The following is a 16,938-nucleotide window of genomic DNA, read 5'->3' on the forward strand; positions in this document are numbered from 1 at the left end:
GTTTTGTTTCAGGTCACAAAGCTAGCTGCTAATAGTCTAAGATCACTTTCTGAGTCTCCCGACGCCCTCTCCCCTGATTATTTTTCTATATCGTGCTGCCAGCTCATTTCTAATGTAATAACTGATCTTGCTGGTTTGTTTTTACCAAGGCCAGAAGACATCACAATCCAACTGAAAACTAGTGAGGTATACAAATGCTATTATTTTAGGACACTGTTGTGCATTTTAAGAAATATACAAAGAATATTAAAGAAACCTGTAACATGGTGGATAGGAAATTGGACTTAGAGACAGGAGGAACTGGGTTCAAATCCTGGGTTGGACACTTATGACCTGTGAGCTGCCTCAGTCTCCTCATTTGTAAAATGAGAAGAGTGTTAGACTCAATGGTCCCTTCCAGCTCCAAATTTGTGATCATTACTCACTAAAAACAATTTAGTAGTAGGAGGTCTATTCTGAAAGATATCATCTACAACAAATGACTAATGAAATTCTTATTTCTCAGTCCTTTGAATTTGAATTTTTGATGCATTTGATGCATTATCTCATATGAGATAATATTTGGAAAGCACTTAGCATAGTGTGAGGCATATAGGTAGTATTTAATAAATGCTCACTCCCTTCCCTTCCCTCCATAGCGCTATTTAATGGAACCAGGATTTGAACCCAGGTTCTCCAACTCCAGATCATGTGCTCTTCCCATTGCTCTGGATGCTACCTCACCAGGTCACACAGGTGTTGTGTCAGTCAGGACCTGAACCCAGGTCTTCTGATTGAAAAGTCAATGCCACTCACTCATGATTTCACTCAGCTGGCATTACCTTAAAGAATGGTGGGGAGGGGAGTCTACCTCCTCCGCAATGTAATGAATCATTGGCAGAATCATAGGACTTTAGCTGCACAAGCTCAGTCTTAAACCCAAAGTACAGTGACACCTCTCTTGTCTGGCATTATCTAGGAATGAGTTTTCCCCACAACTGAATTTTCTAGTGAATTGAAACACATACTTTCAAGAGCCAAAACATTTTATTTTATCATTTCCTTCATGGAAATCTTGCCAACCATGTAGCACTTTAAGGTTTGCAAATGGAAAACCATTCTAACTCTTCAGTGTAACGTAACACATTCATCATTAAAAGAAGAATGTTTTCCCAAGATAAAAGCTCAATAGTACTACTACTTAGATCTCCATCCATCCATTCCATATTTTGGAGTACCTACTGGTGCCTTCATATGCCCGGAGCACCTTCACAAGGGCTGGGATCATGATTTTTTCTGAATTTTGTATCTTCCCCAGTACCTTCCTTACCAGGTTACATATATTATGTAAGGGATCTGTTCCAAACACTCAACCAATTGAGCCTTTATTAAGTGCCTACTATGCAGCAAGTACTGTGCTAGTGCCTGGGGATGCAAAGATAAAAATAAAACCTTTCCTACCCTCAAGGAGCCTATAGTCTACTGAGAAGCTACAACATATACACAGATGAGTATATACAACATATGCAAAATTATACGAAGTAAATTTGAAGGAGAGGAAGACCGCATATTGCAAGAATCTCCAGAGGCTTAATCTTGCCTCAAAGAGAAAACTTCTCAATTTAGCATTTTAGAGTTTTTATCATCTAGCTCTCCATACAGTAGGAGCTCAATAAATGTCTATTGAAATAAAGTGAACTAGAATGAATTATAATTCTCTGAAATCTGATAGTGTATGTGTAGGTTCTCTGGGACATTTCATCTAGTTCCAACTAGTGTCCATATTTCTTGATGGGATTAAGCTTAATATAGCTGGTTTCTTGCCCTTCTCAAAAAGTCCTCATTTTCTGTCTCTACAATATGCATTTCTTTATTGCTTCTTTCTCTATGTCTCTGTCTCTCTGTATGTCTCTTCTATCTGTCTCTTTCCCCTCCTCCCCCCCTTCCCCTTCCCTCTTCCATTTTACTTTCCCCTCTCTCTCTCTCTCTCTCTCTCTCTCTCTCTCTCTCTCTCTCTCTCTCTCTCTCTCTCTCTCTCTCTCTCTCTTCATCTCTCATTCATCCTATTGAAAATGCTTTCCTTTGTACTTCTGAAAAATTGTGACAATGGTAAGCTATGCCTTCTACCCAGTGCAGCTTAAATGCCACATTCAGTAACATCACCCAGCATCGTGTATCTGCTTGCCCAGCCTTTAGCCACCTCCTCTCCAGTGCTATCATTTCTTTACATGTCCTCTTCTATCTTTGAGCCTTATGGTAGAAAATCATTCCTGCATCTCTGGCTGCAGTTTCCATAGACACTGCAATTTCAACAACAGGCTGAAATTTGAGGTCTTCCTGAGTCAACAGCCCCTTCACTATGCTCTCAGCATGCATTCCACATCCTAATCTGTCTCTTAATGCATTGTTCGAACCTCTGCAAACTGGCAGGGCTCTTAATTGAGCCACAGAAGAGCAAATCGGTTCAGGTTTCATAAATGAAATCCACATGAAGTTGAATCTTCCCGCAGTAACTAATGAAAGTGTAATTGGTGCACGTGTCTCACCAGTTGGTCTCTCTGAAATAGTCCCATCGTAAAGGAGCCAAGGTTATGCCTCCCACTAACCTCAAGTGACCTAGAACATTTTTCCTCCAGGGACTTTTCGGTAGCTTTTCTTTAATGTCCTTTACCTCTCTCTCCATCTACCTCAGGAAAAAAAAAAGGCTCTGGGGAGCTTGACAGGGCATTCATATTCACCAAACGAACGCTGCTGCATTTTTCTTGCAGCTGAAAAGTTTGGATTTTCTGGAAGCACAAAACAAGAATAACCGTTATTGGGTGAGTGACAAACATCTGCTCCCCCCAAATAATAGCGACACAACAGGAAACTGGTTTACAGCTAGTCAATTAGCAGTAGCTACTGGCCAAAGCTTACTGATGATTTCTTTAGTCTAAGCACAAAGAATAAAAAAAAAAACAGCAAAGATAATAAGTCATTCCAACCCTGCAATGTTAATGATTCTAAGGAGCTATGGATTAAGAATTATTTAGCCTTTGTTGAAGATTTTTTTCGGGGGGAATATCTAATAGGGCAGAAACAGTTAAGAACAATTAACCACTTTACTTATTGGCTCTCCCAATTTTCTCCTCTCCTCTTGAAGTCGGAGGACCATGGTTTTAGAGCTGGAAGGGAACTGGACTCATGGAGTCCAATTCCTTCATTTTGCAGAGAAGGAAAACAAAGCCTAGACTGGATCCCAAACTCATATAGTCATATGGGATAGAGCTCAGGTTGGAATCCATTCCTTGGATTCCATATCCACCTTATTCCTGCTGCCCTACATTACCTCCCCAAGTACTGCAAAAGAAACTCACAAGGCCCACTAGAACAATATATGTCTAGGCTAGCAAAAAGATATGGTTTTTGAAGAAAAGTGACAATTTGTTTCATTGGAATACAACATACCAATTTCCTTCTTAACGAATTTCTTTGCTGTTAAGACATAACAATCAGCACCCAAGCAAGTTGCAACAGCAGATCTGTTTCTATTTGTTACAAAGGTTGTTTTTCCTTTTTTCCCCCCTTTTTTAATGGATGGGAGAGGGAAGGAAGTGGGAGGAAGAAAAAATAAATGCCTGTTAATTAAAAAAATATTTTTTTCAAGATCTATGTTTCCACTTATCTGGCACGATGAAATTATTGTCCAAATGGAACACATATCCATGGTTGAATTTAACCCCTTGATATGAACCATGCTTTAAAAATGGTGACAAGCATCTAAAAAGTGAGGAGATTAGAAGAGACAATTGGAAAGGTCCAATCCAGTTCTATCATTCTGTGATTCCGTTAGAAGCAACGTAGCTTTCTTTTGTTCCTGAAGCAACCTTCCAAAACTAGTGCAAGATTAACAATAATAATAATAATAATAATAATAATAACAACAACAACAACAACACAACTGACCTTTATATAGGGCTTTAAGGGTTGCAGAATACTATATATAATTGTATCTCATTTACTCATCAAAAGAACTATATAAGGTAGGTGCTTTGGTATTATTACGTCTGTTTTATAGATGTGAAAATTGGTGATGACTTATTAATAAGAAAAATTTGAACCCAGGCCTCTGCAGACTCAAAGTTCAATTCTTGTTACAATATACCATGCTTCCTTTCCAATTTGGATCTAATCTAGATTTCATTTCCCACTTCATCCGGACTTAGAAATATATACCTTCTTCCTGCAGGTCTGCAGGGAGGGGTATAGCATAAGAAAGCAATTTAATTCATTGATTCTAAAAGAACTGGCTTTGGTCAGCTTAGCCTGTTTATTTCTTTGGGGAAATTATTTCATCATCAGATGACATGGGAGTTAGACTGCAAGTATCTAGCCACACACTATTAGCTTTTAGGCTTCAGAATTATCAATTCTCCCTTTATTTTCTATATCTGTTGTATCTGTTGTTCTGGGTCAATGAATTACATTCACTTGGCCCAATCCCTCAGCCCTTTTTCAAATGCGTGTTACTTTTCACAGACTGTATGTCTGAGAGAGCATAGGTGGATCACTACAAATTTATTATTGCTAGTGGAATTTTTTTAAAACTTAGAGAATATGCTTTCCAAGCATCAATTCATCCAGATCATTTTCATATATAAAAGACAGAACACTCCTTAAAGTGACTATGCTATGCATTCATTGCTTCATCTATACAATGGGAGAAATAACAGTACCTGCCTCCCAGAGTTGATGTGAGGGTCAAATGAGATAATAATTGTGAAGTGCTTAATACAGTGTCTGGAACATACCTCTCTCTCTCTCTCTCTCTCTCTCCTCTCTCTCTCTCTCTCTCTCTCTCTCTCTCTCTCTCTCTGCTCTCACTCTCCACACACATATATGTTAGCTACCATTATTATTATTGAATTCACCTCAGTATTATTAAGCATCCACCATATTTCAATCACTGTTCTAGGTACTAGGGTTACAAAATGAAAAAAAAATTCCCCTCCTTTAAGTAAATTCAAAGTCTGTGTATGTGTGTGGGTATGTGTGCACATACATACACATATGTATATGTACATGCATTATTGTTGTTCAATTATTTCAGTCATGTCTGACTCTTCATGTTCCCATTTGGGATTTTCTTGGCAAAGATATAGGAGCGGTTTGCCATGTCCTTTTCCAGTTCATTTTACAGATGAGGAGACTGAGACAAACAGGGTTAAGTGACTTGCCCAGGGACACACAGCTAGTAAATGTCTGAGTCTGGATTTGAACTCAGGAAGATGAGTCTTCCTGACTCCAGGCCTAGCACATTATCTACTATGCCACCTAGCTACCCATGTACATGCACAAACATGTATAAATATGTGGATATGTATGTTATATTGAAAGAGACACATGTATGTGTGTATGTTATACATATACATCTATATCTGTATCTACTAACCCAGAATCTTAAGCTCTATATTTAGATGGACCAGGTTCAGTGTTAGGGTTTCTGTAAAAATCATATCTTTGCCTGCCCAGAGTTTACTATGATGTTTTGGGGGTTTTTTTGGTGGGGGGAACTAATGGCAGAATATAAAGAAATATGTTTCTTCATCCTTAATATAGAGGGTGGATTATAATATTTCTATCTATAAAATGGGGATGATAACACAACTTGGATTCCACATCCACCATTGTTGTAAGGCTCACTTGAAGTAATATTTATATAAAACATCTTTTAGACCTTGAAGTGCTAAATAAAAGTTACTTCTACTACAACTTCTACTACTACTACTACTACTATACTACTACTACTACTACTACTACTACTACTACTACTACTACTACTACTACTACTACTACTACCACCACCAGGCTGAGGGGAAAAACAGGAACATTGTGCCAGCTAAATCTCAAATAACTAAAAGGCAAAAAGTTTATCATAATAATTAATAGAGAAATTGATAAGCATCAGTGCCATATTCTGATTTCTTAGACTTAAAAACATTACAGATCCCTAATAGTTACTTCATTTCAAATTCCTACTTCAGTCTTTTCTCAAATTATAAAAGCTTAAACAAAAGACTATCTAACTTATCATGGGAATCAGTAGACCTAGGTTTGAGGCCTGCATTGGTCACTTATTTACCATGTGAGCTTGGGTAGAACATTCATCTAGCTGAAACCCAGTTTCCTCATTTGCAAAATAAAGGACTTATATAACATTTCCCATCTAAACCTAATATTGTATGATTTTACACTTGAGCATTTCTGCCAACATTCAAATGAGAGTATTGAAAAAAAAAATCTCTTACTAGATTGTAAGCTCCCTAAGGACAGGAATTGTTTTGTTTTGTTTTTTGTTTTTCTTTCACTGTGCTATATTTGTAAAGTGCTTAGCATAGTACCTGGTACGTAATAAGTGCCTAATAAATGTTTATTAACTAGACAGGACATGTACGTGTGTGTGTGTATATATATATATACACATATGTATATATATATACATTAGATCTATATATAGAGAGGGAGAACATATAAATTTCTATAGTGCTATCTTCTTAACTAGGCATCTAGGTCAACTAGGTAACTAGATAGGAAGTTACAAAGTGACAAGTCACTTTGACCTCTTAGAGTCCCAATTCCTCACCTATATAATAGAGAAGATGATACTCAAATTGTAAAAATTTCAGAAGTCTGTATGTTTAAGATTCACCAAAAAAAGTCGGTCAATTTCTTGCAATAAAATTACTAGATGAGTGTGATATTATGGATAATTAACCAGTCTAGGAGCCAGGAACACCTAGGTTCAAGTTCCACTTCTGATACGTTCATGCTGTGTGAGTCCAATTAAGTCACGTAACCTAATATTTTACAAATATAGCACAGTAACTGGCACATAGTGCATAATAAATGCTTATTTCCTTCCCTCCTTTCCTTCCTCTCTCTCTTCCTTCCTTTCTTTCCTCCCTTCCTCCCTTCCTCCTTTCCTTCCTTGCTTCCTTTCTTTCCTCCCTTCCTTCCTTCTTTCCTTCCTTCCCCCTTCCTCTCAATTCCCCTGGTAATTCTCTAGGATGATAGATTACAAATGAGCTGCCAAGCTACATTAGTGTAAAGACTTTCTACACCCAGGTGCTCCCCACCGCTTTTTTAAATGACAGGTTCAAATATAACAATGATAATAATAATAATAAGATTTTAAGATTTTACCTTTAAATTGCAATCAAAGTCTATTTTCCATTGTGTCACTTCTCCCAAGAAAAGCTACTCAACAGGTACTTATGGCAAATGAACAAATAAAATCTTTGACAAAGGCTAAGTGAAGCAAGTAGCTCTCATTTTGAAAGACTGTGGTATCATTACAACAGGGTAGTTATTTTTCTTAACAATTATGCGGGACTATTTTTCTCTTGACCAAAAGCTCAATGCAACTAGTATCCTCAAAAAAGGGTCAAACCAGAGGAAGAAAATGGAAAAGAACACAAAATTAAAACCATGTCACAAACTGGAAAATAATGTTTTATCATTTTCCAAGGGTGGAGGAATGACTGCTCTTAAAACTGCTAATGTTGGTCAGGTTTGCTGATTCTTCCTTATAACCCCAGCACAAATTTTATAACACAATTAGGACCGATAAATGTTTGTTGAATTTGTCAAGTAAGCACATGGTAATAGCTAACATTTATGTGGCATATATATATATATATATATATATATATATATATAAAATCTCTCTGCAAGGTGAGCACCACAGGTGTTAGTCCCATTTTAAAGCTGAGAAAAGTGAGGCAAGGAGAAAAGTTATCTGATTTGCCCAGGGTTTTTTGTTTAGTTTGGTTTGTTCTTTACCAGTGATTTCATCCTGTAGAGGACTAAAACCCTTGTTTTGTAAACTCCCTCCACTGATGCTGCCTTAGCTTATAGTGTTAGGGTTTTACTGGGGCATTGTGGTGCTAAGGGACCAGCCCAAAGTCACACAGCTAGTTTTTGTCAGAGGCAGGACTTGCTGATTCTTTCAGCTACCTCCATGCATTCTAAACCCTGAAATTTATCCCAATTAGGCATATTTTACCTTCAGCCCTCTCTCAAATCTACAGCTGTATGAAATAAATGTTTTAAGACTAAATGTAGGATAAAATCAGCTGGAAGTAAGCCTATCCACAGCACTAACTGAGGAGCGTGAGGGTGGGGCATAAGAAAATCCTGTCTCTGAGAGGGATAGAATCCATCACATGCTTATCCCCTTCCACCTGAAGCCTCTTGCTAACATAGTCAGCATGCTGGATGACCATTAACACTCATCTCAGTAATAATAACTTACATTTCTATAATGCTTTGAAGTTTACAGAGGGCTTTCCTCACAGCTGCCCTGTGAGTTAGAGAGTACAAATATTATTCTCCCATTTTACAGATGGGAAAACAGATCCAGAGAGATTAAAGCTAGGTAGTACTCTGTGTGCATTAGCAGGAAATAAACATTTATTAAACACCTACAATGTGCAAGGAACTGTGCTAAATGTTGAAGATACAAATATAAGTGAAAAGAAAAAAAAGCAAGACAGTCCCTGCCCTCGAGAAGCTTGCAATTTAAAGGGAGAGACAACATGCAAACAAATATGTACAAAACAAGCTATGTATAGAATAAATAGGAAATTACAGAAGGCACTGAAATTAGGAGGGGTTGGGGAAGGCTTCCATAGAAGGTGTGATTTTATTTGATACTTACAGGAAGCCAGGGAGGTCAGTCGTTGGAATGGAGGAGGGAGAGTGTTCCAGGTATGGAGGATGTCCAGAGAAAATGTCTTGCTCAGGAACATCCAGGTGTCTTTGGATTGAGGAGCATATGTTGGGGAGTAAGATTTAAGAAGACTGGAAAGGTAGGAGGGAGCTAGTTTATGAAGGGCTTTGAATACCAAAGCATTTTGGATTTGAGCTTGGAAGCCATAGGGAGCCACCAGAATTTATTGGCAGGGGAAGGGTGGTGACATGATGAGACCTGAGTTTTAAGAAAATCACTTTAGTGGTTGAATGGAGGATACAGTAGAGGGAGGAGAGATGTGAGGCAGGCAGACCCACCAGCAGGCTATTTCAGTAGTCCAAGAGTGAGGAGATGAGGAACTACACTAGAGTGGCGGTCATGTCAGAGGGGAGGAGGGGGTATATTCAAGAGATGCTGCAAAGGTGAAATCAACAGACCTCTGCACCAGCTTAGATGGGGGGGGCAGTGAGAGATAGTGAGGAGTCCAGGATGATTCCTAGGTTGGAAGCCTGTGGGACTGAGAGGATGTTGTTGCCTTTTACAGTAACAGGGAAGGTAGGAGGTAGGGAGGGTTTAGGGGAAAAGATAATGAGTTCTAATTTGGACACAGTGACTTTAAGATATCCATGGTGAAGGAATGCTCCAGAGTGATGAGTCCCCAGGCACTGAGGGAAGTTCCACAGCAAGAAGGCAGCTGAGTCATGATGGTAAAATCAAGAGACAGCACAGCTGGGAGGGAATGGACTTATAGTCAAGAGAGACCTCGGGTTTCTTTTGCTGGCTTATGTACTTGTTAGCTACAAGACCCTGGGCTAGTTACCTCAACTTTCTGATCCTCAATTTCTTGATCTGTAAAATAAGGATGATAATAATTACATTACCTACCTTATTGGCTTATACCAAGGAGAGTTCTTTGCAAACTTTTAAGTGCTATAAAAATGTGAGTCATTATTAAGCAGCTAGCCAGCTAAGGAATATAAGAACCAGGAATCAAGCCAAAGTGTCCGAATTCCAAGTCCAGAGTTCTTCCTACTAGCCTAGGCTGTTGCTCTGTGACAGTGCATCATTAAAAGTGTCAGCTTAGTAGTAGGTGCCACTCACCTAGGATCATTATGATAAAAGTACAGAATCATGTATTTCTCATTCGTTATGAGCTCAACTCTTGAACACGATTGGATTATAGGACTCAAAAGTTTCCTTCCTAAGAAAAGTGTAGAGATGGAGGCTCCCCACCCCCATAGTCCAATTCATCACTGTAAGCCCAGACATCTCAATTGAATCAATTAGCCAATCAAAACTAGGGAATAAGCATTTATATAGCTCCTACTACATACCAGGCACTGGGTTTTTACAAATTATCTCATTTGATCCCCACAGCAACCCTGGGAGGTAAATATTATTATTATCATCCCCATTTTACAATTGAGGAAACTGAGGCAAAATGACTTGCTCAGGGATACACAGCTAGTAAATACCTGAGATCAAATTTAAACTCAGGAGTTTCCACCTCCAGGCCCAGGACTCTATTTAGCCCCACCAGCTGCCTCTAGGTATAAATAAGTAGGCAAATAGGTGGTATGGTGGTGATAAAGTGCTAGACTTAAGAGTCAGAAAAACCTGAGTTTAAATCCTGCGTGAGACTTTTACTGGCTATATAATGCCAGGTGAGTCACTTAACTTTTCTGAGCCTCAGTTTCTTCATCTGTACAATGGGGATAATACTAGCACCTGCCTAACCTGGCTATTGTAAGGATAAGATAAGGCAGTGTTTGTAAATCACTTTGAAAACCTTAAAGAACTACATAGATGTTAGCTGTTGTTATCATTATTGTTAATTCCTTAATCAATATGAAAGGTTCATTGTTTGGGTCATTGGATCATAGCAGATGAACCACTGTACAAAATGTCTCATGATTGGCTAAAGGGGATCAGTTATGTCCCAAAGGGCTGTATTTGAAAAATAGTATTTTCAATAGCATTGAAAAATAGTAATACGTTTAGACTAGTGAAATGGTGAAAGATTCAGTGAAAGATTCCTGAGAGGGAATTGTCCCTGCGTGGGGCTGGAGAGATGAAGAAGGGAGAGGAAGAGGACTTCTCCTCTATCCCCCTCTGACAAGCCGATGACCTTGTGATCTTCAAAACGTCTGAAGATCTGTAATTCTCATTAGCTCTGGTATCAGGGTACACCTGAGTAGCAGTGGCTGATGGACACACGTGCAATGGGAACAGAAAGGCACACCAGTTGGAAACTAGACATGCCAAGCAAAGGCAGTATCAGGGAGACTGACCCTCCTTGACAGGAAGAAGTGCCAGCTGTGGCCCCTACAAAAGCCCTCAGTGTCCAGCAGAGAATTACACCTAAGGGAAACTTCGTGAAGATTCTAGGAAGAGAAAAAAGACTCCCAGTAGCCAGAAGCTAATAATAATAATAACCTTTTTATATGGCACCTACTATGTACCAGGTGCTATGCTAGATGCTTTAGAAATATTATTTCATTTGATCCTCACAACAACCCTAAGAGTTAGGTGTTTCTGTTATCCTCATTTTATAGAAGAGGAAACTGAGGCAAAGGTTCTTGCCCAAGGTCATACAGCTAGTTAGTATCTGATACCAAATTTAAACTCAGGTCCTCCCAATACTTCATCCACTACACCATGTAGCGACCTAACTATGATCTAATCCATTGCCATATGTATTATCTACATGTCTGCCTCATTATCTTTGTACTTGAAGTATGATCCCACTTTCCCCCATGGACCTTGTGTGTACAAGAGGAGAGTGAAGTCCTATTTTGGGGAAGGGGATAGGGAATTGTTTTTATAACAGTCCCTGCTGTTCCCACTTATTAAATACCCTTTCTAAAAGCCATTTGAGGTTACTACTGATAATCAATGTACCTCTGTACACTGGTTGGGGCCTCTGACTGACAGTATTAGAAAACCAGCCCTCTGGGCTATCTCCCAGAATCCTGAGCAAAAACAACTACCTTCAGAGGACCCAGCCTACAAATATCAGTGCAGGTTAGGGGAGTGGTCCCAAAGAGGAGGCCATAGAAATGCTCATAATGCTCACACAATAACAGTATATGTAATGTGAGGCAGAGAACCACTTAAGAAACAAAGAGTGGAACGAGGATGGAATCAGCTTAGAGAGAAGGAATGAATTTATTTGGGAAACAGAAATTTTGTTTCAGACATAATCTACTGGTTCATTTAACCAAAGTGCGGGAACAAGTTGTGTCTGTATTCATTACGGTTGGTTGGTTGGTGGGTGGGTTGTCTTCCTCCATTCTTGAAGAGGACCAGAATGACATACCTGTGTTGTGATCAAGGTATGGTGTGTCTGACTGTGGCTGATCAAGCACAAAAAGTCCATGTGAACACGTGGAATGGAGATGTCTCTAAATTTGCACATCCCACGTTTCTTTAGAGCTACTGCAATTCTGCTTTGCTCATAGAGCACAACACCTTCTTTGGGCATGCCGCGCTGGGCAGTCCTGTGCCAGTGTCTCCCATGTCTACACAATTGATTTCAAAGCTCTTTAGAGAGATCTTGAGAGCACCCTTGTATTGCTTCTTCTGACCTCCATGTGAGCACTGTTACCTCTGGCCCTGGCCACTTCCCACCCTTAATCCTATCTAGACTCCATTCTTCCTAAATCCAGGTCCCTGGTATTCTATTACCTCACAGTCCCAGCTGAATACTTGGCCACTCCTAGATCCCTCCCACAGTCTTTCTGTAAATAAGGTCCATCTTGTCTCCGGTAAGGTGCTCAAATTCTTAAAATCTAGCCATGGGCTCAGATTCTTAAGATCTGGCCCTCTTGCATTAGCAATACAAATGTTTAGACTCCTTAAGAGTCTGCCCAATATTACAGCTGTTCTAATAAACCTTGTCTTTGGCTGAAAGAAGGCTTGGGTCGAATTCATTCAGGCCAGACCCGCTTGTCATGATTTTGGGGTCCCAGGACCCCAAAACCTCAATAGCTCCATATATGGATAGTGTGGCTCTGGCTGGTGGCGAACCTCTGTTTTCTCTCTGTTAATTGTTAGACCAAAATTAGGATAGGCAGTAGAGAATTAATCCATACTTTGTTGCATCTCAGCCTCAGAGACTATATTGAATGCACAACCATCTGAGAACAAAAAATTAGGCACCACTTCTCCTTCCACTTTAGAATTGGCTTGTGGCCTTTTCAAATTAAATAATTCACCATCATTGAGGCAGCTGCCCTTGATGCTGTTTTCATTCTCGTTGAAGGCATCTGACAACATGGCTGAAAATATCATGCTAAAAAGCATGGGAGCAAGCACGCAGTCCTGCTTCAAACTATTGGTAACTGGGAAAGTACAAGAGCATCATCCATTATACAGAACCCTTGCATGCATGCCATCCTGAAACTGAGATACAATACTAATAAACTTCTCCAGGCAACCAAACGTTGCCATGATTTTCTACAAGCCTTCATAACTGACAGTATCAAAGGCCTAGGTCAGATCGAGGAACACTGTGTACAAACCTCTGTCCTGCTCCTGGCATTGTTCCTGGAATTGTTGGGCAGCAAACACCATATCAAACATTCCTCAGTGCTTTCTGAAGCCGCACTGGCTCTCAGGTAGATGACCATCTTCCAGGATAAGGATGTAAGGAGGACTCTGGCAAGAATCTTGCTAGCCATGACTAACAGAGAACTCCTCCCCTTCCCCCATTGTATTCATTATAGAATTTCTTGGGTGATTAATTTGCTTATACTTTTCTCTCTCATTCATCAATTGTGGAGATGGGGAATATCCAGATTCGTGAATGTAGGCATAGATCCGAATCTTTTGATAATCTATGTTCTTATCTAATATAGGAAAACAACCTGACAACTTAATTCCATTCCATTTAATATCCATTAAGTACCTACTGTGTACAAGGCATTATGCTAGGCACTGGGGACAAAAGACCTCTTTTGACTCCTGATTTTTTCTTTTCTTTACAGCCAGGGTCTACAAAGCTGCTCAAATAATCTGCCTAAAGTACAATATTGGCCACATCACTTCCTTTCTCACAAACTTCAATGGTTCCATGTTACCCCTAGGGTCAACTGGAAATGCATTAGCTTAGCATTTAAAGCCCTCCAGAACTTGACTCCAACCTTCAGTAGCTCTCCAGATGTTTTGTACATTATCTTCACACCTTCTACGTTCCAGCTAACCTGGAATAAACTTATTCCCCAAACTCAGCAATACAGTTTCCCTCTCCCTGTCTTTGTACAGGCTAATTCCTGTTCCTAAACTGCACCCCTCCTTACCTCCACAGCTTGGAATCCTAAAGGCTCAATTCATTTCATCTTCTCTTTAAAAAAAAAGTGTATTTATTTATTTATTTATTTATAAATTATATACATTTACTCTTATACTAATGCACTGTGGGTATTACAAAATACACAAAATAGGGAATAACAAGTTAAAGTAAACAATGGTTTTAAAGAATTTTACATTTTTATTTACTAGCAGTACAAAAAAAACCTTTTTGCTCTCAAAAAACAAAAAGCTTTATTTTTATTTAAGTTCCTAGTTTATGCCCTAATGAATAGATGGTAGACTTGTAATAGTTGCTTGTTTAGTAATTTGTTATTCAATTATGTGGTTGATGTAGCTAGCCAAGCAGGTGAATTTTACTTAGATACATATTTATTGAAAGACACACTGTAACCAGCACATAATAGAAGTCAGTGAACATAACAGCTTTTCAGCGATAGTCATACTTTTCTAAGTATAGATATTCACCACATATAATGCAGAAACATCAAACAAAAATAAATTAGCTCTAATTTCAATTCAGCAGAAAGTCTTCAATAGAAATCCATTCTTCTTTCTTTATCTAGTTCTACTTAATGGATGTTATCATACCTCTAAGAAGGCTTTCATTATCTCTTTAGTTGTTAGTGCTTGTCTCCTCTACTGCAAATAATAGTTCACATAATTATCTATTTATATGTTATTACCACCACCCCCACCACCCCCCCAGTAGAATGTAAACTCCTTGAAGTTATGGACTGTTTTTGTTTTGTCATTGTATTCCCAGGGCCAAGCAGAGTAGCTAACACATAATAAGCACTTATTGGGTTATATTAGGTGAGATTGGACAAGATATGGAATATTCCCTCCCCTCAACGAGTTGACATAATGTTATGGATTTAGAGCTGAAAGAGAGCTGAGAGGCCATATAATCCAACCTCATCATTTCATAGAGGAGTACTGGGTCCTAAAGAGGATAAATAATTTGGCCAAAGTCACAGAGGCAATAAATAATTAGGGATGAGATTCAAACCCAGATCTTCAAACTCCACATCTGGCAGCCTTTCCACTATTCCATACTGACTCTTTTTTTTTTTACCTAAAGCTAATTCTACGCTGGTCAATGAATGACAAGATCTGTGAATCGTGTAAAGGGACCCCATTTTTACACTCACACTACATAAAATTTCTAAATATATGACATATTCATCATCAAGAGAATGAGGCAGATGAAAGGGATTTAGAGACTACAACAAAATCTTCAAACCAGAGAGGAAAACCAAAACGTTGAATCAAATACTAAAGAATGGGCAAGTTATACTATTTAAATGTTGGCGTAGATTCATTCTTGAATATAAATCACTATGACATCAGTCTATTCCCCTTGCATTGAGACAGATTTCCCAAGCAAAGCAAATAGATTTTTAACTATTCTGGTTGAGTAATGTTGAATCAGTTGTAGCTTATGCCTGCTAAAAAGAAAGAAAGAAAGAGAGAGAGAGAGAAAGAGAGAGAGAAAGAAAAAAAGAAAGAAAGAAGAAAGAAAGAAAGAAAGAAAGAAAGAAAGAAAGAAAGAAAGAAAGAAAGAAAGAAACTTCCAGCAACAAGTATTTGTGTGTGTCTGAAGATCACAGAAGATAGTAAATATTCATGAAATGGGTTATTTAATTTCTTATGACTGATAAGCTAAAAATATGCATCTTTCTGAGGTCTCTGCTTCTGTGGGATATCATTCCATTTCTTCTGATAGAAGCATAGTTAAAGGCTTACAGCTTCCCTTTGACCAATCTGTCATGCTGAACTTGTTTAACAGTGAATTTTTACTTTTGTAAAATCTAATTTTTAATTTTTCATCTAATTTAACTATTATATTGAACAAATACTATGATGCTACTTACTCTAGAGACATTTCATTTCAGGTGAAAACTGCCTTATATCAAGTCATTTCAGTGGATTATAAAATTCTAGTACAGAAGGAACCTTTGAGATCTAGTCCAAAGCTCTCATTTTATGGAGAAAAGATTAAATTTTATAGAAAAAAGCAAAGTCCTGAGATTTAAAATTACTTGTGCCGGGTCACGCAGCTAGTTAGTTAGAATATAAGCTCTTTGAAAGCAGGGGCCCTGTTTTTGCTTTTTTTTTTGTATCCCCTGCATTTAGCAGTATCTGGAGCATACTAAGTGCTTTATAAAAGTTTGCAGACTAGGGGCAGCTAGGTGGCACATTGTATAGAGCAACTGGTTCTGGAGTCAGGGGTACCTAAGTTCAATCCAGCCTCTGACACTTATTAGCTATGTGACTCTGGGCAAGTCACTTAAATCCAAATGCCTCACCAGGAAAAAGAAAAAAAAAAGAAATTTGTAGACTAGCTAAACCGAGAGCAGAATGAAGATTTCTTCAATCCTAGTCTTTTTGGTATATCATTATCTAAATTTCCTGCTGGTGGAGTCCATCATAGACATGACATGCTGAATTTCACTCTATAGCTAACAGTGCCATAATGTGGTTCTGGTTTATTATTTTATTTATTGCCAACATGATAGGTAGTATGCAAAGCTCATTCCATTTTCATGTCTCATTAATCAGGCATAAGTGGAATTGCGAGGCATCATCTAGGTCAATTCCCCTCTATTCAGTTTGTCCCTAAAATACTCCAGGAATCTGTAATGTCATTGACTAGAAACTATAGGGCCTGCCTTAACAATATAATATTTGTCTTAGAAGTCCACAAAACATCTAAGACTAACAAGAAGTTTCTGCAAGAGGCAAATACATGCACAATACAAGGGGAAACTTTCTTAATATGTAGATCTGCTTGAAAATGGAATGAGCTGGCTCAGGAGGTAGTGAGTTGCCCATTATTGGAAACTAGTAAGTCAAGGTGTTGAAGAGGTGATTCCTATTCAAATAATTCATAAATCATTCACATTTATGGGTTT

This window comes from Phascolarctos cinereus, unplaced genomic scaffold, assembly GCF_003287225.1.
Source record: "Phascolarctos cinereus isolate Bilbo 61053 unplaced genomic scaffold, phaCin_HiC Scaffold_9;HRSCAF=440, whole genome shotgun sequence".
Lineage (NCBI taxonomy): Eukaryota > Metazoa > Chordata > Mammalia > Diprotodontia > Phascolarctidae > Phascolarctos > Phascolarctos cinereus.